Here is a 24,079-nt window from a genome sequence, read left to right as displayed (position 1 = left end):
TCTATTTAGACCATATTGCATGGTATCAAGCAGAAGGGAGTGTCTGTTATTGGTGAACAATTGAGACCTGCTGAGGAGTTGTAGCATATGAAAATCAAAGATTTCAAATCAGTCACAAAGTTGTACCTGAATCTCAGCATAGTTGGTCTAAAGCATTTTATAGTCAGATAGATTATTTCCCCTGGGATATATACGTGTGTGTGTGTGTGTGTGTGTGTGTGTGTGTGTGTGTGTGTGTACATATATATGCATATATATTCACCCATAACTCTTCCATTCAGTTCTATGCTAATTTGTGAGTGCTCATGAATTCACATGCAATACCTTCTAGAGTAACCCTTTAGGATAGCTGGTGATGTATTTTGGGATTTCAAAATGCAGGTCTCAGTTTTTTGTTGCTTGTTAAAGAGATGCTTGCTATTCAACTTGGATATTTTGTCTACACATTTATTTGAAGTTAACAGGCAATACAGCCAGTGTTATACTATGCATAGAAATAGTAGCAAAATGTGAGTATATCCTGCCTGTGTCTTAAATTCTAAACAGTGACTCTTTCGGTTGGTATTTTTAATATTCATGCTTTTATTGTTTCATTGATTTGTCTTAAACATTAAAAAATAGAGTGTAATGCAAAAATTTAAGTCATTCACAGTGGTGTGACTCTTCTTATAAGATGTTTAAATTGCCCAAGAAAGGCACAAACTATGAAAGAGCCTGTTTACTCAAAGTGATATTGCTATTTGTATTATTTTCTTCCCCATCCCATAGCCATCTCACAGCCACAGCCATGGGAAACTATTTACATTTTCAACAATGCAAGTTCATTCACACTGTGAAGTTCAGGCACTAACAGTAAAACATGAACACAGTGTTCCAGTGCTCCACATTGCAGCTCCTTTATGTGTGGCTTGCACCTGTGGCAGAATCACAGTGCGGTGTGTGCATTGCTGATGTATTTAATTTACAGGTTGGGTGACTAGAGAAGTGTGTTTCAAAGTGTTCAGCCTTGTTAACAGTAAAGTACAAGCTGGAGGATTCCCACATGCAGGGGAAGCCAGCAGATGTTTCGGCTTTGATTTGCAAGCAAGGAAATAACTTTCTTCTTTTTTTTTCCTGTCAGCTAAAATCGCCACCCAACCCACATAAAATATTAACTCCATTTGGGTTATGTTTCATTTGACAATATGACTAAGTAGCATGATCCCCAACAACAATGACAACAAAACATTTGCTTTGAATTTTTAATTGAAGCCAGGTGATGATATTTCTTCACACCCAGAGAGCTGTTAGCCTTTCCCTTGAGTAGAGGTCTAGTTTTCAGATATACTGGATACTCTTATGGTTTCAGTCAGATAGGACTTACCTGCTGGGAGGATATTGCTCTGAAGACTTGTGGTCAGTGCATTTGTTGTGAACACTGCTACTAAATCATCCTCCATCCTCTGCCTAGTCGGTACTCCTACGTGAGGGCTATAGAAGTAGCTATGGGACAGACAATATGGTAAATACCATAGTACATGCTCACAAGTCAACACTTTCCAAAGTAGATCAGTGTTGTGGGTGTTAGTGCAATAACATATACCTGTGTATATGTTTAAAACCTTGAGACTGTGTAATTATAATGTGTAATGTACTATACCAGCATTTTAGAAACAAAACATTACGAGAAATAAAACCTTATTGTATATTAATACATCTTCACTTTTAAAATTCGAAATCACATCATTATTGGAGGATTTGATTCTATAAATCAATGAATATTTTGTTAGACTCTCTTTGGAAATATCCTTTTTATATACATGTAAACATGGAAATAAATTGATATAATTATTTTTGTCTAATTAAATAATATATAAAAATGATTAAATTCTATTGATGAAAATATTCTTTTATTTTACTTTATTATTTATTATCATTATTATTTTTTTATTATTGAATACATTGCATGTACCAATTGCATTTACTGACACTGTGGGTGCAATACTAACAAAGTAATATTTGAAAAGCCTTTTGTGAATATCAATTTCATATGCAGTTGTGGTTAGGATAAGATTTCCTATAACATTATGCCATGCCCTAGAATCTCGCTAGGTCTACACTCTCTACTTTCTATCTATTTCTCTTTTTCTTCCTTTCTTATTCTCTTCCCACTTGTTCACCTGGAGAACCTGAAATGATACATATACTGATACTTATTCAATAAAGGAAGAGAAGAAAACTGAAAAAAGAACATAGGAAATTTGGAGCATACTTGGTGGAAGGGCTAAATACAGCTCAGCTCAGTGAGTAAAGATAATTTCTAAAGAAGTCTGAATTCTGTCCCAGGAACTCATGAATGGTGAAAGGAAAAAAGTGAGTCCACAAAGTTGTCCACTGACCACCATGTAGGTACTATGAATAAGCATGTGTACAAACATCATATGCATGCATCTACATAGTCATCATTGTAGTATTAATAATAATAATAACAGAATTTAAAATAAATTAAAACAAGAAATTTTTCAAATTTTGCGTATCTTCAAGAAAACTTCAAATTGTTCATCTATATTTGTCATAGTCATGTCAGTGAATATTGCTGGCTGATGCTGCATATAAGAATAAGAGTTGGAGAAGAGAGTCTACAAACAATCTCTGGTCTGACCTTTTTGACAGTCTGACAAAGTATTGTAAAGTCCTAGACTCAAATGTAAATATAAAGCTTCACTTTTAAAAATAACAGAATCTTTTAATCCAATGGAAAAAATGTGTCTCAACCAGCTCACAACCAGGAAGACATCAGCTAGGTATAATATCTCTTATATTGAAGTTTGAAAGGTCTTGTGTACACCTGTAAAGGATCATGGAAAGAAACAACCTATATGGATGGTTTCATCTGTGATGATTTTGGAAGAACCAGGGTCACCTTACTACATAACCACATGATCCATCACGTAAATACACACAGGTACTTCTTTAAAATATACAAATGGAACACATTGTGCTGCTGACCCCCTTTGGGATAATTCTATCCAATCTCTTTATAGTGCTTGCCTTGTTTTTCTTTGCTTTGCTAAATAAATTTCTTTTTAAATAATTGGTATTGCAAGTGTTCTTTATATGAGTATCACGAATTTTTCTTGGAAATCTAAAATTCTGTAGCTATTATAAAACACAATCTTGTAGTTACTCAGAGGATACACATACAGTGACCACTGACCCACAAATTTCACTCTTGCAAACATGTAAAAGAAAGAAAATATATGTGGGTTTTTTTTTCGCTAAATAAAGAGTAGGAGCATTCCTAGTATCTATTGGTTGACCAATAGATACAATGGATGAACAAATATGGCAAATCCAAACCATAAAGAAATATTTAGCTGTAGAAAAAAAATGTAGTACAATAGATAAATCTTGTCATCATTATGCCCAAGGAAAGCCAGAATACACAACCATGTTATATGAATCTACTTATGTGTAATGCAAACAATGAGATAATATATCTTAGAAATAAATAAGTTAATGGTGGTTAGAAACTGTTTTGGGTAGAGAAAAAGATAACAATTTATGACTAATGGATACAGATGTATCTTTGGTATTAATAAAAATATCTTGTAATGATGAGTGACAATGAGAGTTCTAAGGTTTGTATATATGTTAAAAATGAGCTGTATATCTCTATATGTTAATATTATGTTAATTAAATTTCATGAAAAGAATGTAAATAGCATGTTTCACACTTCAAAAAAAAAAAAAAAGTAAGAGGAGATGCAAATCTCACGAGTGCTTGACCTGTTGAAGCAGAGACAGAAGCATAGTATGGGAGGCAGAGAACACCAAGAATGAACAGAGAGATGATTCCAGAAGGATGGGACTGTAGAACTTAGCAAGACTTTGGAAGTTTATTTGCCTTAACTTAATAATGAGAAGAGAATCCCTGAAGGGTTTTGATATAATGATTATCTAATTTTTACACATAAAAATATTTGAAAATAACATATTCATGAATAATAGAAGACCTATTAAAACTTCATTGGAATAATCTTAAGTGGATAGAATGGTAATGAAATGTAAAAATATTCTGTAGGCCAGGTCTTTGTCAATCAATACAAATAATGTGATTTGAATAAAAGGTGACAATTGCCACTAATAGACCCAGAAAGATATATCAACAAACAGTTTTGAAATGATATTAATTTTTTGTATAGTATTTAACATCCAGATGCTTGGCTAAGAAGAATTATAAAATTATACCCATGACCAAATATATTCTGCAAAGTCAGAATTATTCTGATATCAAACTGAAATAAATAAACAACAAATGGGACGACTGCATACAGGCTCACGTCTGTGTGGATCATAGGAGATGCAAACTCCTCAATAAACTACCAGGCCACCAAATCCAGCAACAGCTCAAAAATATTCCTCACTGTGTTGAATTATCATTCATTCCAGGGGTACAAAGATGGTTTGACATCAACCTATCAACAAATTAGATGTTTCACTGTAGGGAGCCGCCATTCAAAGATGGCACTGACTTCCTAGTAGCCTAACTGTAAACAACTCCATATTTGGCTATGCTCTCGGGACTATGTGTCCTGTGACCTGCGCATGTGCGGGTATGGTAATCGACCTTATGTCCTCAGCCTATCCCGTGGCTCCCTGTGCTAGCATTCTGGTGGGATCCAATCACGGACTGACCCATGTGCTTGAGTCCTCATATAAGCAGCTGCAATTTAGTTCTCGGGGCCCCTCACCTTCAGCTCTCCCTTAATCAAGAGGCGCTCCAATAAAGTGTGATCTGAGAAGAATCCTCGAGTGGTGGTCGTTCTTCCTCGCTGGCCGAGGAGCTCGCCGCATTTCACAACAACACAGTGAAGAGAAAAAAGCATTTTGTTTCAGTGGGTGTATTAAAAGAACTTGATTGAAGTTAATGCTGTTTTATCTCAAAAATACCAAATACAGGACACATAGAAGGAATAAATCAACAGAATAATTGCTATATATACTAAGTCAAAAGCTAATACTATACTCAACAAACAAGTATCAAAGTTTTTCACTCTGACGTCTAGAAGAAAGCATGGTGTACATTTTCACCATTTAACTTCATCAGAGTTCTAGATGTTCAATGAGAGAAATATATGAGAAAGAAATAAAGCTACCCAAATTAAATGGAGAACATCACATTATGTTTGTTTCAGATGGTACACACAAGTATATATAATGTGTAGATATAGAAGTACAAACATATTCATCTAGCAGACATGATAATATAAGTATTTGTTATATGTTTTCCAATGATTCCACTAGAAAACTAATAAAGCTAATAAAAAATTAGGATATTTGATAGGTGAAGAAAATAAAAAATAAGCCATATAATCAATTGTAAGCAAAGTTTTTTTGGGTTTTGTTGTTGTTGTTGTTTTTGTTTTTTTGAGACAGGGCTACTCTAAGTAGCTTTGGCACCTTTCCTGGAACTCACTCTGTAGCCAAGGCTGGCCTCGAACTCACAGAGATCTGTCTGCCTCTGTCTCCTGCCTGCTGGGATTAAAGGAATGTGTCAACAGTGCCCGGCAGTTATGAAAGTTGTATGCCAATAATTGATTACATGAAAAAAATCATGAAATTGATCATTGGTATAATAGTTAGTTGCAAGGCCCGGATCTCATTACAGCACTGAAAAGTCCTATAAGAAAAATGGAAACTTTGATGAAAACAAGTCAACAATAAAAGTGGAAATGTATCTTATATTCAAAGAATAGAAGATCCAATATTATTAAATGATCATGTTATACAAAGCAGTCTGTAGGTACAACACAAATTTATCAATGACGTGCCAATGACCATCTTCACATAACTAGACAAATTCCCAACATATATATGGAACAGTTAAAAAATCGTCAAAACATTCACACAAAAAAGATAAAGGAAGGAGCATTATGATGTCTGACCTTAAAGTATAATTCCAAGCTGTACTAATCCAGACAGCATGCTAATCACATAAAAAATAGGGTCTTTCAACAATTTGCTAAGAACAAGAGGTATGATGACATTTTCAATTAAATTGCTGGTAAAAGAAAATGAGGACTTTCTTGACAAAAAGTAACCCTAGGTTACCATTCTGAATCTGTTACAAGGAATAATAAAAATGGACTAAAATCTTAAATGTTACCTGACAGTGTGAGGCATAGTCTCAATATGTTGGATTTTTGGGAAGGACACGAAATTGAAAGCAGAAGAACTCAAAGCACAAAAGATGCTATGTAGTATTATATCAAGCTAAAAACAAATGTCATGCACAGAAAAGGAGATGACCACAAAAGTAAAAACACAACTGATAGAATGTGGGAATACATATGCACATTATTCCTCTAACAAGACATTTGTTTATATACAAGGTAAGAAAGAAATTTCAAATTAAAAATTCCAAATTAGAAAAACAGAAAAAATTGGCCTTAAAATGGCAATCTATCTACATAACTATTTTTTTCTTTTTATTGATATTGTGTCTTTTAAAACTATTTAATTTTTTTTGAAATTGCAATTTCCCCTTTCCTTTTCCTCCTTCCAAACACTCGCATACATTCCTCCTTATTCTCTTTCAAATTCATGGCTTCATTTTTTAAATTACTTGTTGTTTCCTAAGGCATTCAAAAAGGTAGCAGGTACATGGAAGGAAATTCAGTATTACTAGCCATAAATAAGGCTCAAGTAACAAACATGAGCTATCGGTTCCTTCCCAGAAAGAACATAAAAAGGCTATTATCAAACAAGGAAAGGCAGCTGCACATGGTGAAGACACCTGCCAGCTCAGTAATTAAGGGGCTGAGATAGAGGATCAGGTGTGTGGAGCTGTAGTGGCTATATAATGAGACACTGTATACACATACAATAATAATAAAAAGGAGAGGAAAAGAAATGAAAATTTGAAAAAGTGTGGATGAGGAAATGGGGATATGGGCACTCAGGCATACTGTTAGAGAGAATGTAAATTAGTCCACTCATTACAGACAACCATATGGAGGATCCTCAAAACGGAGAAGAGTAACGACTATAGTACACGTAGTTTCACTGCTGGATGTCTATCCAAGGAAGTCAGTATGTTGTGAGACACCTGCCCTCCCACATAAATGCAACACTATTCAAATGATTTATGAAATTGAAATAGTCTTAAAGTCCATTAACTTATGATCAAGTCAGGAAAATACAGGGAATATACACAAAAGAATACTATTTAGCCACAGAAATGGATGGATTCCAGTCACTTGCAACAGCAGGTACTGAGCTAAGGGCTACTTGTACAAAGCCAGATGTAGACAGACATGTGTTTCACTTTCTTACTCATATGTGGATCACAGGAAATGACAATTTCCTGGAGGTTGAAGGTATAATATGGTTTTCTGAACCTGGAGAGAAGACAAGTATGCTGAAGGGTGATTGATGGACACTAAGTCTCAGGGTCAAGATTGGCTCCTGTACTGCTGCACAGTGGATCAGCAACTGCCAAATGCACTGTGCATTTCAAAAAGGTAGAGAGCAGATATGGAAAGTTTTTATAAAAAAAAGAGATTTATTTATATAGAGAGATATGCCTGCAGAACAAATTTCATAATGTATACATGTTTTAGAATATCACATAATACTTATTATACATATGTATATATAGTATTTTTCATATATAAATCTTTTATTTATTTATTTATTTTATTTGTTTGTTTGTTTGTTTTTCGAGACAGAGTTTCTCTGTGTAGCTTTGTGCCTTTCCTGAAACTCACTCTGTAGTCCAGGCTGACCTCAAACTCACAGAGATCTGCCTGCCTCTGCCTCCCTAGTGCTGGGATTAAAGGCATGCACCACCACCGCCCAGCAATAAATCATTTATTTTTATAAAATAAATCTGAGTAAAGATCAGGAACAGAACAGGGTCACCAAAGAGTCATTGTATCACATTCCCAATGATTAAAGTTCAAGGTTCCTGGATAAATAAAGGAAGCAGAGAAGGGGTAACCAGATTATATGATTGCAAATAGGTATTCTGGTGAAGCACAGCACACTGGTCATCAGTGCAACCAATGTTACCCCCTGCTGCTTAGAACTAATGTAAAACAGATCTGAGATTTGTAATTATATTTTTACTTGTGAACATGGTACATATGGAAGCCAAGGGACAACATGTGGCCTTTCTCTATTTCTGTCATATCAGCTCTGGGGACTGAACTCAGGCCCTCAAGCTTAGCTGCAAGATTTTCACCTTCTAAGCCACCTCATCAGTCCTAAATGCTGAAATATGATCTGAACCAAAATTTGACTTAATCCATGAGTTCAGAGATAGGAATGAAATAAAATTCATGAAAAAGTGAAAAGAACAAACAGCAAATAGTAGACAGAAAGGTTTTTTTTCCTTTAATAGAGAAAATAAGGCAGAAAATAAGATCATAGCTGGAGTAGGACACTTGCTCCAGAAAGAGTTTTCCAACAATGGTTTGTTTCTAAAACATATCCAGTGCCAAGTGGAGAGCCGTAGGAACACACATACAAGCAACAGTATATGGACCAAGCAGGTTATACCTAGAAATATATATGCATATACATATATGCATGCAATAAAAGTTAGTAAAAACAGGAGGCCATGTATCTGAAAGAAGATGGGGAGGAGTGTATGGGAAGGCTTGGAGAGAGGAAAGGTACGGGAGAAATGTTGTAATTATTTTATAATCTCAAAAAATAAATTAAAAAATTTCAAGGAAAACCAAAACTAGAGTGTAACAAATGAGGAGATTGTAGAGTGCTGCAAACCATCCACACTGAGAATGGAGATGGAAAAGAAATGAAGAAAATGGGTTCTAATTGGCGAATGATGATCCTAAGAAGTTAAGAAAACAATCATGGAAGGTGATCCATTATTAGCATTACCAATCTTGAATATCAGCATATGCATGGAAGAGGCAGGAATATATGAATATGGATAGCAATATATGCACATGACATTATTCTTACATTTCTGTATCTATAGAAAAATTTGAGTATGAATTGAAGAATATAGAGAAAGATCAGAGGCAAGACTGAAGGCAACAGCTGTCTGAGGAAGATAAATGGTTTACAAAATATACTTTGGTTTAAACATAGCATTAGGGACATATTAAATTTAAATTTAATGATTTAAAATAATGTTATTTTAAGTGGGAAAGGAAAAGTCTATGAGTAGGTCTCATCCTTCTTGATTTATATAGAATGCAAACCTATGCAAAAAAAAAAAAGTAGGGAGACTGTAAAGGTTTCTTCAAATGAAGGGTGTATGAAGAAATGAATATAATGATTAGCCTCCAGAGTTGTGATGAATAAAGAGGAGAGTGAGACTTAAAAAGGTTGAAAAATGATATACAGAATGGAGTGTTGGTGTGGTTGGTACAAAAATGTTTTAGTGATAGATTATCAGGATGATGATTGCAGAGTGATGTGAGAAAGAGAGATTGAAGAAATCTTTCAGGCAAGGATTACATAACTATCTAAGAGGCAACAGGAAACAACCTCCTTCAAAAAATCATGGAGGAAGGAAGGACAGAAGAAGGATGAATAGGAATGGGTGACTTTTCTGCATACTTCAAACTGCAGGCAAGTAGGCATTGATGGAAACTGGTGATAACAACATGACATGAAATTTCTCTTAATGAAATGAGATTTCTTTAAAGATGAAGACTGCAATCAAGACACAGCAGTGGTGGGTAAGAAGGGCCCCTTCTACCCCTTTTACACTCCCAGCTGCTGGATCAAACAACATGGTGCATGTGGACACAAGGGAGCTATAAACAAACAAAATACAAATCAGTAAGTTCATTGAATAAAATATAAATATGAAAAGCAATTGCACCAAAAAGTAGAAGAACCTACTCTTTTTCATTTTGTTCTGTATTTTTAAATCACTGTAGTGTTCCATAGGCAGATTGAGAATTTCAAGGCCATACAAGTTTAATAACATCGTATTTCTTTTTGAGATTAAAAATATTCACTTAAAATTCAGCCACACTGTAAATTGCCTGCTCAGGATATACACAGCTTAATCCACAGAGTTTCATGAATTTTCTTATTGTTTTATATAGGCTATTTATCTATCAATAAGCTAGCTCTTAAGTGTCTAGTGTGTTTCTGGTTTTCTTCTGAATTTTTCATCATGTTTATTTGTGTTAATGTTCAAGATGTAAAATAAGCTTTATTTATAATATTTTAAGTTGTGGATTTTTATCTTGTTAGTTTTACTCATTTGAAAATACTGGCCTGTAACATTTCCACTCTCATACAAATAAATTTTACTAAGTATTTGTGTGTGTGTGTGTGTGTGTGTGTGTGTGTGTGTGTGTGTGTGTGTGTTATTTATTTATACTTTTTGGCATCTGTTGATTCTAAGAGAAAATAAGTCAAAGATTAAAGTTTTCTTTTTCTGTATGTGGTAAGCTTCTAATCATTGTGAGATTAATCACTTTTATTGAGTGATTTTTATTCATAGTAGTGTAATAATAAAGTGTTTAGAACATTTAATGTGTTAAACTTGCCCTTTATACTACATTGATAGGCATATGTAATAGATAAAAATTTAGAGATGCAAAACTGAATGCCAAAATTATCACTAAAAATAAACTTTTTCAAAACAGTTTCAATTGTGTTGATTATTTTTCCTGTAATAATATGTACATTCTCATTTTAAAAGTTGTCTGAAAATGTGCACATGGAAACTCAACAGTGCTTTTGAGTGGATATTTGAATTAAAAATTTGTTTTATCTTTTAATGGACAATATTTTCTCATTTTTTCATCAAAATGTGTACTGAGACAGTTTTTGAAAATATACGTACCCCTTGAAATACTCAGATAAGTGACATAAGCATAACAACTATTTGAGAAAATTAGCTGGAAGAGAGAAATAGATTGAGGGAAAAAGTCAGGCAGGGAGGAAGGGAGAGAAGGAGAAAGAGGAAGAGAGAGAGAGAGAGAGAGAGAGAGAGAGAGAGAGAGAGAGAGAGAGAGAGAGAGAGAGAGAGTCGGAGAGGCTCTTTTGAGTGAGTCTATCTCAGGCAATCATCCTTGTTCCAGTTTATGGAATGTGAAATGCGAGTGTTCCCTTTGATGATGTCATCTGCTCAACACTGAAAAGCACCTCCTATCTCCCATGAGTCTGCTTTGTGAACTAAATCCTACTAAGTTTTTGTACATCAGATTGAAAACTATAACTTAATGCTTTCTGTTCACCAAACCACTCTGGATTTACACACAATCTATATTTCATTGGTTGAAATTTAACTTCTGGTTAAAATTTTTATCACTTGAACATTTTTAATCCTTTTCATGTGAATTGCACTATACAAAAAACCCTCATTAGTCTAAACACTTAGATACTTTGTGCTAATAGAGAAGCACAAATAGTATGTTGAGTGGGAGAATAAAAATAAGGCTGTTATCTCTACCTCTGGAGATAAATTAAGACCAACAAGCCCCTTTCCTTGTCTTTATCACAATCTATGGATTTGAAAGAAAATAATAGAAGAAACATTTTTTCTGTTTTTATAATTATTAAAGACATTTAAATTCTGTGGATACAGTGAACAAGCAATAGAAACATAGCTTATTTTTTTACTCTAGTAATATATTCTTTTTAAGTAAAATTGTGAACTAGTTTTATGGAGAGGCCAGTTGAAAATTCAGTTCCCATCCCTGATAGAATATGCAGTTAATGAGCTCTGATTATAAGGACGTATTAGTGAACAAAGGGTCACTCTCAATGTTGAGATTGAGGGGATATGGTTTAGTTCCCTTATTTGGAGTTGAACTCTCAAAAATTTCTTATTCTCAGATTATTGATCAATTGTGTATCTCTGCACTAATTACCACCTACTAAACATAAGCTTTTCTGCTAAGGATTGAGAGATTTACTAATCTATGGGTATAATGATAAGAACTTAGGAGGCAGTATGCTAATATGTCCAATTTTGGAAGCAATGTCAGAAGGGTTGTAAGAGCAAGAGGTAGTTGCTGTGGGATGTTCTGTAGGTCCTGTGGGAGCCCATTCTCAGGTTCTTTGTGGCGTTACCCAGCAGGTCCGTATAGAGGATGATTAGGACCATGGGCCTGAGTGCAGGTGTTTGAGATGGTCTGCACTTGGATGTGCTGGGGGATGGTCTGTATGTCAAGTTGCTCTGATTGGTTAATAAATAAAACCTGATTGGCCGTGGCTAGGCAGGAAAGATAGGCGGGACTAACAGAGAGGAGAAATAAAAGGACAGAAAGGCAGAAGGAGATGCTGCAACCGCCGCCATGACCAGCAGCATGTGAAGACGCCAGTAAGCCACCAGCCACATGGCAAGGTATAGATGTATGGAAATGGATCAATTTAAGATAAAAGCACAGTTAGCAAGATAAGGACAGTTAGCAGGAAGCCTGCCACAGCCATGCAGTTTGTAAGCAAAATAAGTCTCTGTTTTTACTTGGTTGGGTCTGAGCGGCTGTGGGACTGGCGGGTGACAAAGATTTGTCCTGACTGTGGGCAAGGCGGAAAACTCTAGCAACAAATGGCGCCCAACGTGGGACTAAAGAAAAAAAGGGAAGAAAAAAAAAAAAAAGAGGGACTAAAGAAAAAGGACAAATGAACAGGGATAAAGGCCGGTGTAATGAAAAAAAAAATACTAAAGACAAAGTCCCTTAACCAAGAGGCGCTCCAATAAAGTGTGATCTGAGAAGAATCCTCGCGTGGTGGTAAAGAGGATTCAGAACTCAACACACGGAGCGGTGACGTCGATAAGTTCAACAGGAACGGTGACGTCGGTAAACGCCCCACAGTTCCTAATTCTCTCTCTCAAATGAGTGGCAGCCGCCGGTTTGAGTTACTGGCGGGTTCCTGGCATGTGTGCTTAACCTGCAGTAAGGCAGAAATGAGGCCTCTGCAAGTGGACATTAAGCTGTGTGGTGGATTTAGCCTTTGCTAGTACAAAACAAAAAAGGTTTCTGGGCTACACGCTGCTTGGATAAAAGTGTAGACCCACTATTTCTGAGACTTGATGGCTCCCAGAGCTGGTGGAAAACGTACCACCACCATGTTGGGAAATTGAAGGGGGCGGAGCCAGCAGCCACAGAGCCGTTTCAGGTTTAGAAGGCTACAGTTTAAAGCAATAAGTTCGCAATAAGACAGATTCAGATGGAACAAGACTTTAAATGCTTTACAATGTGTGTAAAAATGTACATAGGCTTGGAAGAGAGAGGAAAAGGAACATAGACAGTTATATAAAGAAATAGAAAGTTTAAAAAAATAAAGTCTTTAAAGAGAAAGTAAAAGTAATATAAAAAATAAGCCATGTAAAGATGGATATCACACAGAGAGTTTGGATTATATTGTCTTTGGGATTTTTAACTGCAGAAAAACATTTGATCGTAAAAGATGTTGAGTTAAACCAATATGTATATATTAAAGATATCTTGACTTTAAAATTTGGATATAAGGATGTGTTACTTTGGAAAGGAGACTCTGTTTTTGTCTCTACAGAAAGCCAGAGGCTATGGATTTGTTCCAGATTAAGATACATCAGGTTTGACCAGCCAAGACCACCTGAAAGGTCTCCGATGACACCATGGCCCAGATGATCCAACATCCAGAATCGTTTCAAGGCAACTGGCTCAGACGATACGGTCTCACGGACTACTCCATGATCCTAAAATTTTCTTTGCATCCCCATAAGATACAGCGCCCCCCTCCAGCAGGAAGTAGTTAAGAGAAGCTACGCCCAAATTCCCAAATATACCAAGCTGACTTCGGAGATGTGTAAAAGTTAAAACCTTCCTTTTAAAAAAAAAAGAAAGGGGAAGTGCTGTGGGATGTTCTGTAGGTCCTGTGGGAGCCCATTCTCAGGTTCTTTGTGGCATTACTCAGCAGGTCCGTATAGAGGATGATTAGGACCATGGGCCTCATGAAGCCCTACCCCTAACTGAGGCACTGTTGACAACAGATGGCTGATTGGAGCAAGAGAACATAATTCATTTTATTCAGAGACTTGTTCCCTGAGAGACTACCTGTAGTACAGGGGATGTCATACAACCATGGACAGTTAAAAGCTGTACTAAGTGGACTCAGATAACAAAACAAGCACATGATGTTAGAAGAGACATATCCAGAGAGCATTTGGAAAGGGACTGGAAAGGGGGAGGGGCAATTAGACAGTGGATTTAATAGAAAATCCTCATATGTATGTATGAAATTCTAAAGCAAAAACGTGGTTTTATATTTCTAAAAGTCCTGTATCTTATAAACCTGGTCGGTTTGACTTTATGCCAATGTCCCACAATCAACTCAAAAGTGAAGTATACATTTTAATTTGAAATTGATAGATAACAATAGGGAATCACCGTTGCTCGGGTTCAGTGCGAACATCTTAGAAAATACAAATGCAGTTTGTACTAGAGAAGGAAGGGAAAGAATAAGACTAAAACATGAGACATATGGAAGAGGGAAAATATAAAGAAATAAAAGTAAAACAAGCACAGCTTTTTATAATTGCATTGAAAAAATTATAAACCAAACTATTGCATGAGCTATTAGAATAACAATATTCCAACTGATGAAAATGTGTCTGTATTGCTATGAAAAGCAAGTTTAAGTATGAAAATGAATCATCTCTTTTGACTGTGCTGGAGGTGGAACTCAAGTCCTAATATTGGGAAAGCGCTATCTCTGGCTCACATACCATTGAATTAAATCAGTCCTCATTAACTACTCTGGGTTATCTCTGATATAAAGTAGGTATAACTACTCATCTGTATTATTAAATAGTTTGGCAAAAATCATGTACAAAATTTTGCCTGCACCACCTTCCTGCCTAATACATGTTTTATCACCTAGCTATTCGAGCCATGTTAGCACACAAGTAGAGTACCACAAGAAGCACCACAAGGGGTGGTCCCAACGCTCATTTTGGGCCAGAAGAGGAAAGAGATCCTAAATTGCTATGTTGGAAAGATACTATGTATGTCCAACACATTTCAGACTTCTGAAAAGAGACATCACAATAAAGGCAAAGGTGAAAATGGAATATTCCTGACTTGTGTTAGTCATACACCACTTTAATACCTGGTATTCTGGTAATTTAAGGATGTATTCTGACTTGAAGGATCTCTATGGATTATTGGAGTGATCTACTTTAACACTGAATGACTGTGAAAAACATTTCATAGGATTCCACTGGAATTGGAAACTAAATTCCTTGCTGATGTACAAATTCAGAATCAGGTTTGCATGCTAATCACCCTCTGTCCCCCATACAGCATGCATAATGAAAGATGATTACACAGTAACTTCTAACGCAGCTGGGAGGTGTTCTCTGAATAAGATTTTGTGCTCTTCCCGTTTCGAAACAGCTTTTATTTCCGTGACATCTGAGATAGAACAGACGGTCTCAGAAGTTAAATTTGACCATGAATACTACATTAGCTTTCATGTTACTAGGGAAGGAAGATCATAAACAAGAACATCCCTTTAAAATGTCTCCTTCATTTTGCTTTTATACCATATGTGTATGTTTTCATTTGGTGGAGAAAGTATTTGGCAAATATGGTTGATTCTGTTTTATAACTCAATATTGCTTCATTTTATTTCTGACCATTCAGATTCAAACAAGCATGCATCTCAAGGCTCATTAGTATGCAGTAGGGCATTACAATAATATTATCACTACAAAAGGAAAGGAAAAGTTTTCTTGCTGTTTTTCCAACTAGAGGATCACTATCAGCAGATGTTCTCCTCAGATGCTAAGAAAATTAGCATTTTCGTGGGAGTTCTACATGAAGCTGAAACATCCTCCAGTCATTGAAAATAAGACCCTCACATGACAGGGAGCTGGGAGAAGACAAACGGTGTGAAATGTTGTTGTCACTTACAGCTGTCTAACACACGTGTTCTTAGCATCAAATCCACAGAACTAATGCCTGAAAACTCTTTAGCATGGAGAGATACTGGTTTAACTTCGTGTAAGTTATCTGGGTAACAGTGAGAAGGACAAGGACTAAATGAGGAATGATTGTGAAATACTTGAGAAATTCCAAAATAAAGCGAATATTTACAAAGACTATACAAAATCACATCACTTTGTCAACAATTTAAAATTAAATTTGCCTCAATAATTAAATAGCATTGTACAGGTGGTTCTGAAGCAACCTTATTTTTAGATAATCCTGCTCCATAAAGATACCATCAGTGTAGGGGATGAGGGACACATGGAAGGAACAGTAGGAATCTAAGACCCTGGCTGGGAGCATTATTGTCTCCCACATGACTGTCACTTGACAAGTCATTGAGCTTCAGTTATCCACAACATTGCATGTTTGAAACTCAAAAAAATAATAATAATAAGGTATATATGTCACAAAGGGAGCAGTTCTGAAGAATTGGGATGCAAAATTAAATATGCCTCAAAGTGTTCACAACTCTCCTTGACTTGCATTTATGTACCAAATGTTATTTACATTGTTTCTGTAAGTGCCAACATCACAGAAAAGAATTAAGCTTAAAAATTGGAAGCTGACAACCAGCTCATAGTTATATAATTTATAGGAAGCTAAAATAAATCATTTCTATAATCAATCAGCAGATTCTTCTGCACTCATTTAAAAACAGCAAGTTAGCTGTGGTTCTTCAAAGAATCCCAACTTTCCCTCTGTTTAGTTCTCCTTGATTCCGAAACTAAAGAAAATTATTGAACTGGAGAATAAAAACAATTTTATTTTATTCCACACCTGCATTTGTATCTTACCAATAGAAATTATGTTAACACCAAAGAATTTCAGAACTGTGTACAATAAGCCCTCTACTAATATTAACCATGTTTGCTCTTGCTAGGAAGTGATAAATATTTCATTTGTACTGTTTAAATCATGCAGCATTACTTAAACTTCAACAAAAGCAATATGAAATACTTTGGAAAAATAATTCTCATTCGATATGTGACCTCTATATTTTAAAATACTCTGAAAATTATCTTTTAAGCATAGAACTAACTTTGAATATGTAAATGTTTTGCTGTTCTACTTCTGCCCAACAGCTATACATGAACAATCATTTACTTTATTTATTTATTTATTTATTTATTTATTTATTTATTTATTTATTTATTTATTTATTTACTGTTCTCTCCAATGCATTTCAATTGCAGGCTCCCCTCTATTCACTCCTCCTGATCTCACCCTCACCTCCTCTCTCCCCCAGATTCACTGCTCCTTCATTTCCCTTTAGAAAAGTTCAGGCCTTCTAGGGATATCAACTGAACACTGTATAACAAGATACAATGAGATTAGGCATGCCCCATAAATACTCACCTATTTTGATAATCTCTACCCATACTGCCTCCCTTAGTCTCTCACTCCACCACATGATATCTCTTCTTCCCATATCCACCTACCCCCAGTCCATCCACACAATCTACTCTACTTCTTTATCCCAGGGAGATCTATGAATTCCCTCCTACATAGTTCCTTTTATATAATTTCTATGGATCTGTGGAACATAGTATGATTATCCTTTATTTAACAGCTAATGTCCACTTATAAGTCAGTACACACATTGTTTATCTTTCCAGGTATGAGTTGCCTTGCTCAGGAACATTTTTTTTTCTAGTTCCATCCATTTGCCTGCAATTTCATGATTTCATTTTTCTGAGAGCTCAGTAATACACCATTGTGTAAATATGCTACATTTTCTTTACCCATTCTTGAGTTGAGGAACATCTGGGTTGTTTCCAGTTTCTGGCTTTGATGTTTTTATTTATTTATTTATTTATTTATTTGTTTGTTTGTTTGTTTTCTATTATGAACTTGATACAGTATAAATTCTTATTATAATAGTGAAATGTTTCATTGAGGCTTGCCCAGTAATTGAGTAAAACCAAAATTTACTGTAATCAAGTCATCCTAGGGTCTACTCTGCTATATAGCCTCCCTGGTTCTGTGGGTTGCAGTCTGATTGTTCTTTGCTTTATATCTAGTATCCACTTATGAGTGAGTACATATCATGTTTGTCCTTCTGGGTTTGGGTTACCTCACTCAGGATGATATTTTCTAGTTCCATCCATTTGTCTGCAAATTTCATGCTGTCATTGTTTTTCTCTGCTGAGTAGTACTCCATTGTATATATGTACCACATTTTCTTAATCCATTCTTCAGTTGACGGGCATCTAGGTTGTTTCCAGGTTCTGGCTATTACAAATAGTGCTGCTATGAGCATAATTGAGCACATATCTTTGTGGTGTGATTGAGCATTCCTTGGGTATATGCCCAAGAATAGTATGGCTGGGTCTTGAGGTAGATCAATTCCCAATTTTCTGAGAAACTGCCATACTGATTTCCACAGTGGTTGTACAAGTTTGCCTTTCAGTCATTATGAATGTAGTCGAACAACTGTCCTTATGGTAAAATAGGTGTCTTTTGGGTATGTGCTCAAGAATTGTATAATTAGATCTTGACATGGACTGATTCCCAATTTTTAGAGGAACCACCATGTTGATTTACATAGTTGCTATACAAGTGTGCACAATCAGCAGCAATGGTCTGCTCGTTCCACATCCTCACTAGCATGAGCTGTCATTTGTGCTGCTGAAAGTAGCCTATTCTCTCCTTCTTCCTTCCTTCCTTCCTTCCTTCCTTCCCTCCTTCTCTCCCTCCTTCCCTCCCTCCCTCCCTCCTTCCTTCCTTCCTTCCTTTCTTTCTTTTTTCCTTTCTTATTTTTTTATAGCTTTCATGTGTGCTGTTAAGCTGCTAGTGTGAGATCCCTCTTTTTTATGTAGAAAGAAAGTGCTAAGAACTTTCCTCTTGGCACTACTTTCATTGTGTCCCATAAGTTTGGGTAGGCTCTGCAGTTATTTTTGTTGAGTTTTAGAAATTATTTAATGTATTTCTTTATTTCTGTCTTGACCCAGTGGTCATTCAGTAGAGTGTTATTCAGTTTCATAAGTTTGTATGCTTCCTTTTATTTCTCTTGTTGTTGAAGTCCAATTTTAATACATGGTGGTGAATAGCTATGCAGAGAATTATTTCAATGTTCCTGGACCTGTTGAGACTTGCTCTGTGACAATGTATTTGATCAGTTTCAGAGAAATTTTCATAAGGTAAAGAGAAGAGGGCATATTCTTTTGTATTTTGGTGAAATGTTCTATAAATATCTGTTAATTTCATTTGTTTCAAAATGTCCTTTAGTTCCCTTGTTTCTCTTTAGTTTTTGTCTAGATGACCTGTCCATTTGTGAAAGTCAAGTACTGAAATCTCCCACTTTGAATGTGTGGTTTAAGCATTCAAAATGTTCCTTTTATAAATATGGGTGCACTTGTCTTTGGGGCAATGACGTTAAGAATTGACACATCATTTGGTGGGTTTTTCCTTTGATGAGTATGAAGTGTTTCCCCCTGTCTCCTTTCACTAATTTTTATTCAAAGTCTATATTGTTAGAACGTCTACATCAACTTGCTTCTTAGGTCTATGTGATTAGAAAGTGATTTCCCAACCCTCTACTTTGAAGCAATATTTGTATTTGATGTTGAAATGTGTTTTTTGGATTCAACAGAAAGATGAATCTTTTTTTCCCATCCATTCTGTTAGTTTGTGTCTTTTTATTGGGTAATAGAGTCCATTGATAATGAGAGATCTGAATGACCAATGATTGTTAATTCCTGTTTGGATGATGATGGTGATAGTGGTGTGTGTGTGTGTGTGTGTGTGTGTGTGAGAGAGAGAGAGAGAGAGAGAGAGAGAGAGAGAGAGAGAGAGAGAGAGAGAGAGAGAGAGAAGTTTTCCTGGTAAGCTTCTGCCTATGGAGCTTCTCTATTCTCTAGATTTCCTCTAAATACTCTCTTGTGCAACCACAGGCTCTGCTTTCTAGATGAACAGGTATTTGAGCTTCCTGTGGACCACCCACAGCTTCTTTCTGCTTTCTAGGATAGATAACACCCAAACCACTTGTCATATCTACAGAGCAGGCAGACATCTGCCTACAGAACTTGCTAACGCTTCTTTCTAGGTTTCCTCTAGCAACACCCCTCCACCTGCACTACCACTGGCCTTGTTTTCCACACGAATAGGTTCCCTCTGGCAAACACCCCTGCCCAACCACAGAACATGACTGCTGGAAACCAGGTAGTCCATCCACCATAAGCCCAGTGTCCTTCCCCCTCCTGTTGCCCTATACCAGATCCAAAAGGACACTGGACCAGCAGCCAGAAAGGCTACCAGAATTCCTGCCTCTAACCCTGGCAGACATTTCATGCTGGTTAGAAGTTAAGAAGCCTGCCAGAAATCCTGACCCAACTCAAGAGGAGATGCCCTGCTCAAATAGAAACAAAGCTTGCCTCAGGAAGTTATTGGTGGATTTATTAAGGCAACTTCATGTAGTTAAAAAGGAGGTTTATTTTGGGGGGTAACTTACAGCTACTAAAGGGATTGGCTACAGGAAATAGGAAAGGTGAGGTGCAGTCCAGCTGGGTTCTCTGGAGAACTCTGCTCAGTCTACCATTGAGCATCCAGGATCACCAGGAACAAAAAAGCTGGCATATCCCCTCTCGACTCTGTCTCTGGGGCAGCTCATAGGTATGCATAACAGTTACTGGAAACCTCACTGGGGGTAGTACTTCCAAGTAAACCTGGAACAGCTACCCACTCAGGAAGTTCATCTCACATCTCAGGTGAATACTATCCACTCAACCATAGGACACACAAGTCAGAACACCAGAGAGGAAACAGAAACCAAGGAACAAAACACCCATCCAACAAATAGAAACCATCACTAGTCCTATAATCACCACATACCTAGATACATATTAACCAGCTGGAGAACCCAGTCAACAACAGCCAGGGCAATACGTCACCACCAGAGTCCAGCTATCCTACTACAGCAGGCCCTGAATCCTCCAACACACATGATGCACAAGAAAAGACCTGAAAACCTACTTTATGAAGATGATAGAGGCCCTTAAAGAGTGAATAAATCTATTAAAGAGATCAAGAAAAAGACAAACAAAAACAAAATGGAAGAAGTTAGTAAATCCCCTTTTAAAAAGCCAAGGAAACAAGCCAACAGTTAAAGGAAACTAATAAAATGTTCAAGAAACAACAAAGGAAGCACAAAGTGAGGGATGCTGGACATGGAAAATCTAGGTAAGCAAACAGGAACCGAAGAGACAGCCTTCACCAACAGAATACAAGAGACAGGAGAGAGAATCTCAGGGGTAGAAGATACGGTAGAAGAAACTGATACATTGGTCAAAGAAAATGTTAAGTCTACACAATTCCTAATACAAATCATCCAGGAAATCCAGGACACTATGAAAAGATCAATCCAAAGAATAACAGAAATAGAAGAATCCCAGCTCAAAAGTCCAGAAAACATTTTCAAAAGAATCATGGAAGAAAATTTTTCTAACATAAAGAATCAGATTCCTCATAAAGAATCAGATACAAGGGGATTACAGAACACCAAATTTATATGACTGGAAAAGAAAGTCTCCTCACCACATTATAATCAAAACACTGAACATACAGAAGAAAAAAAGAATATTAAAAGTAGTAAGGGGAAAAGCAAAGCAATATACAAAGATAGACACATTTGAATTATACCTGACTTCTCAAGGGAAACGCTAAAAGACAAATGCCCTGCAAACTCTAAGAGACCACAGATGCTAGCCCAGATTACTATGTCCAGCAAAACTTTCAGTCACCACAGATGAAAGAAATAAGATTTCCCTGATAAGTCAAATTTAAACAGTATCTATTTCCAAATCCCACCCTACAGAAGATATTAGAAAGAAAACTCCAATCCAAGGAAGTTAATTGTACCCATAAAACCACACAAAATAAATAATATCACATCAGCAGAACAATAATTTTTGCCTTTTATCTTAGTTATAAAATCCCATTTAATCCTTTATCCCTTTATTGTATAAAAACCTCCAACATATTGAATGTCTGACATGTTCCAAAAATTATGTTCTGCTCTGTTGATAAAAAAAAAATGCCTCAATCTCTCTGTCTGTCTCTGTCTTTGTCTCTCTATGTCTGTCTGTCTCTGTATTTCTCTCTGTCTTGATGGGTTAATTATCTAAAGAAGAAAAAGGATATCATTAGGCTAACTCTACTACAATTTGATAAGTGTTCTTCATGCATTGTGTCCAAAGGGATATCAGAGAACCAAACTTGAAATATTTAAACTGATAGTAAAGTGGGAAGAGAATTGTAAAGTGGACCAAACAATACAGAGGAAATGGCATTGAAGAATAAGGAAAAAAGATAATCTTATACAATGAAAAAGTAGGGTGGGATAAGAAATGAGTGTAAACAAAGGATTCAATGAAATATGCTATGATAAAGAGGTTTGCCATTGTTTGTATAGAAAGAATAATTACCTGATTAAAATTACTCCTTGAGAATTTATAATTTAATGGGTATAGTATTTCCTAAATAATCTATCTTATAAGTAAAAAAATGATACCTATATGCCTACTGAATTATTGGTAAGTCTGTTTTTGATAAGACTAAACATGTCTAAAATAAGGATCAGACTTATACTGAAAAATATATACAAACAGAAAAGGTAATCTAATGGATGCAGTTAACTGTATTTCCAGATTTATGAAATACAAGTGCTCAAATATTTGAACAAAAAAATAGAAAGAAGGCTAAGAAGTTATTGTTCTTCTGGAAGGGATAGTGCCTGTACTCATAACATATGACCAGGAGGTCATTCAGCTTCACTGCTATATTTATTTTTTTTAAAGTTACTTGTATTCATTAAAGGTATACCAAAAAGGAGCTAAGATCAAGGTAATGTCTGCTATGTAATTTCTTTTCAAATCTAGAAATCATGTAACACAGTTAAGTTCTGTAGCTTTGACCCTGCTATAAGACAAATTCCAGGCAATGCCTGCCTGCCTTGGAGACAGCGGCTTGCAGAGTTTCTCTCCAATATACATGGTTTTTCTTTGTATCACTGTGAACATAGGAGAGAGGTGTAGTGGAATGAAACTTGTCTTTAAGCCTACAATAACTTTAAAATAATCTGTCAAATCTCAAACAACAAAAAGTACACATTGAGACATATCTCTCATGGTTACTTAACTCCAAACTTAGCAATCATTGTCTGCAGTAGTGCAGGTGCATGTCATTCAAAGAACCAGATGCTAGATAACTAAAATGATAAAAGCAATGACAATAAGCTCTCAAATATTTTATTCTTACACTACCTTATAATTACTAAATAATGAATGCTGTCAATTCTCTAAGGCTATTGTTAAAATTGAATGAATTAATGGTATTTCTTGGGTAACATTACATTAATAATGAGCCAAAGAAAATTTTATTTCACTCATATAGGTTGAAAGCCAAAACTTTTAATTTTTAGATGCAAGGAGTATGTTCCTGAGAGTAGCGTTGAATGTTTAAAGACTTAGGCCATTTCTAGTTTGCTTCCTCTGCTTTGTACTCATGGTAAAAGATGTTAGCACTTTGTTAAAAAACTAAGAATTTAAAAAATATGTAAGTACTGATGTAAGAATGTGGTGATATTGTGTTCCCCAATGTACTGTGCACCCTAATAAACTTATCTGGTGTCAGAGAACAGAACAGCCACTAGATAGACATAGAGGCCAGAAAATGGTGGCACACATGCCTTTAATCCTATGAGTTGGGAGGCAGAGATCCACCTGGATCTCTGTGAGTTCAAGGTCACACTAGGAACAGAGCCAGGTGTGGTGGCACACACCTTTAATCCCAGCACTTGAGATCTCATGTCTTTGCTTTGGAAAGACACACAGCTTTAATCCCAGAAAATGATGGCAGGAAGTAGAAAGGTATATAAGGCATGAAGATCAGGAACTTTGGCTTTTTAAGCTTTTAGGCTTTTAGCAGCAGTTCAGGTGAGATCCATTATGGATGAGGACTCAGAGACTTTCAGTTTGAGGAAACAGGATCTGCTGAGAAGTTGGCAAGGTAAGATTAACTGTGGCTTGTTCTGCTTCTCTGATCTTCCAGAATTTACCCCAATAACTGGCACTGACGTTTTTATTAAAAAGCCTTTTTAAGATTCATGTTATATAAGTTAA

This window comes from Peromyscus maniculatus, chromosome 6 (assembly GCF_049852395.1).
Source record: "Peromyscus maniculatus bairdii isolate BWxNUB_F1_BW_parent chromosome 6, HU_Pman_BW_mat_3.1, whole genome shotgun sequence".
Lineage (NCBI taxonomy): Eukaryota > Metazoa > Chordata > Mammalia > Rodentia > Cricetidae > Peromyscus > Peromyscus maniculatus.
The sequence above is the reverse complement of the archived record's forward strand: the minus strand, read 5'-3'. Positions refer to the sequence as shown.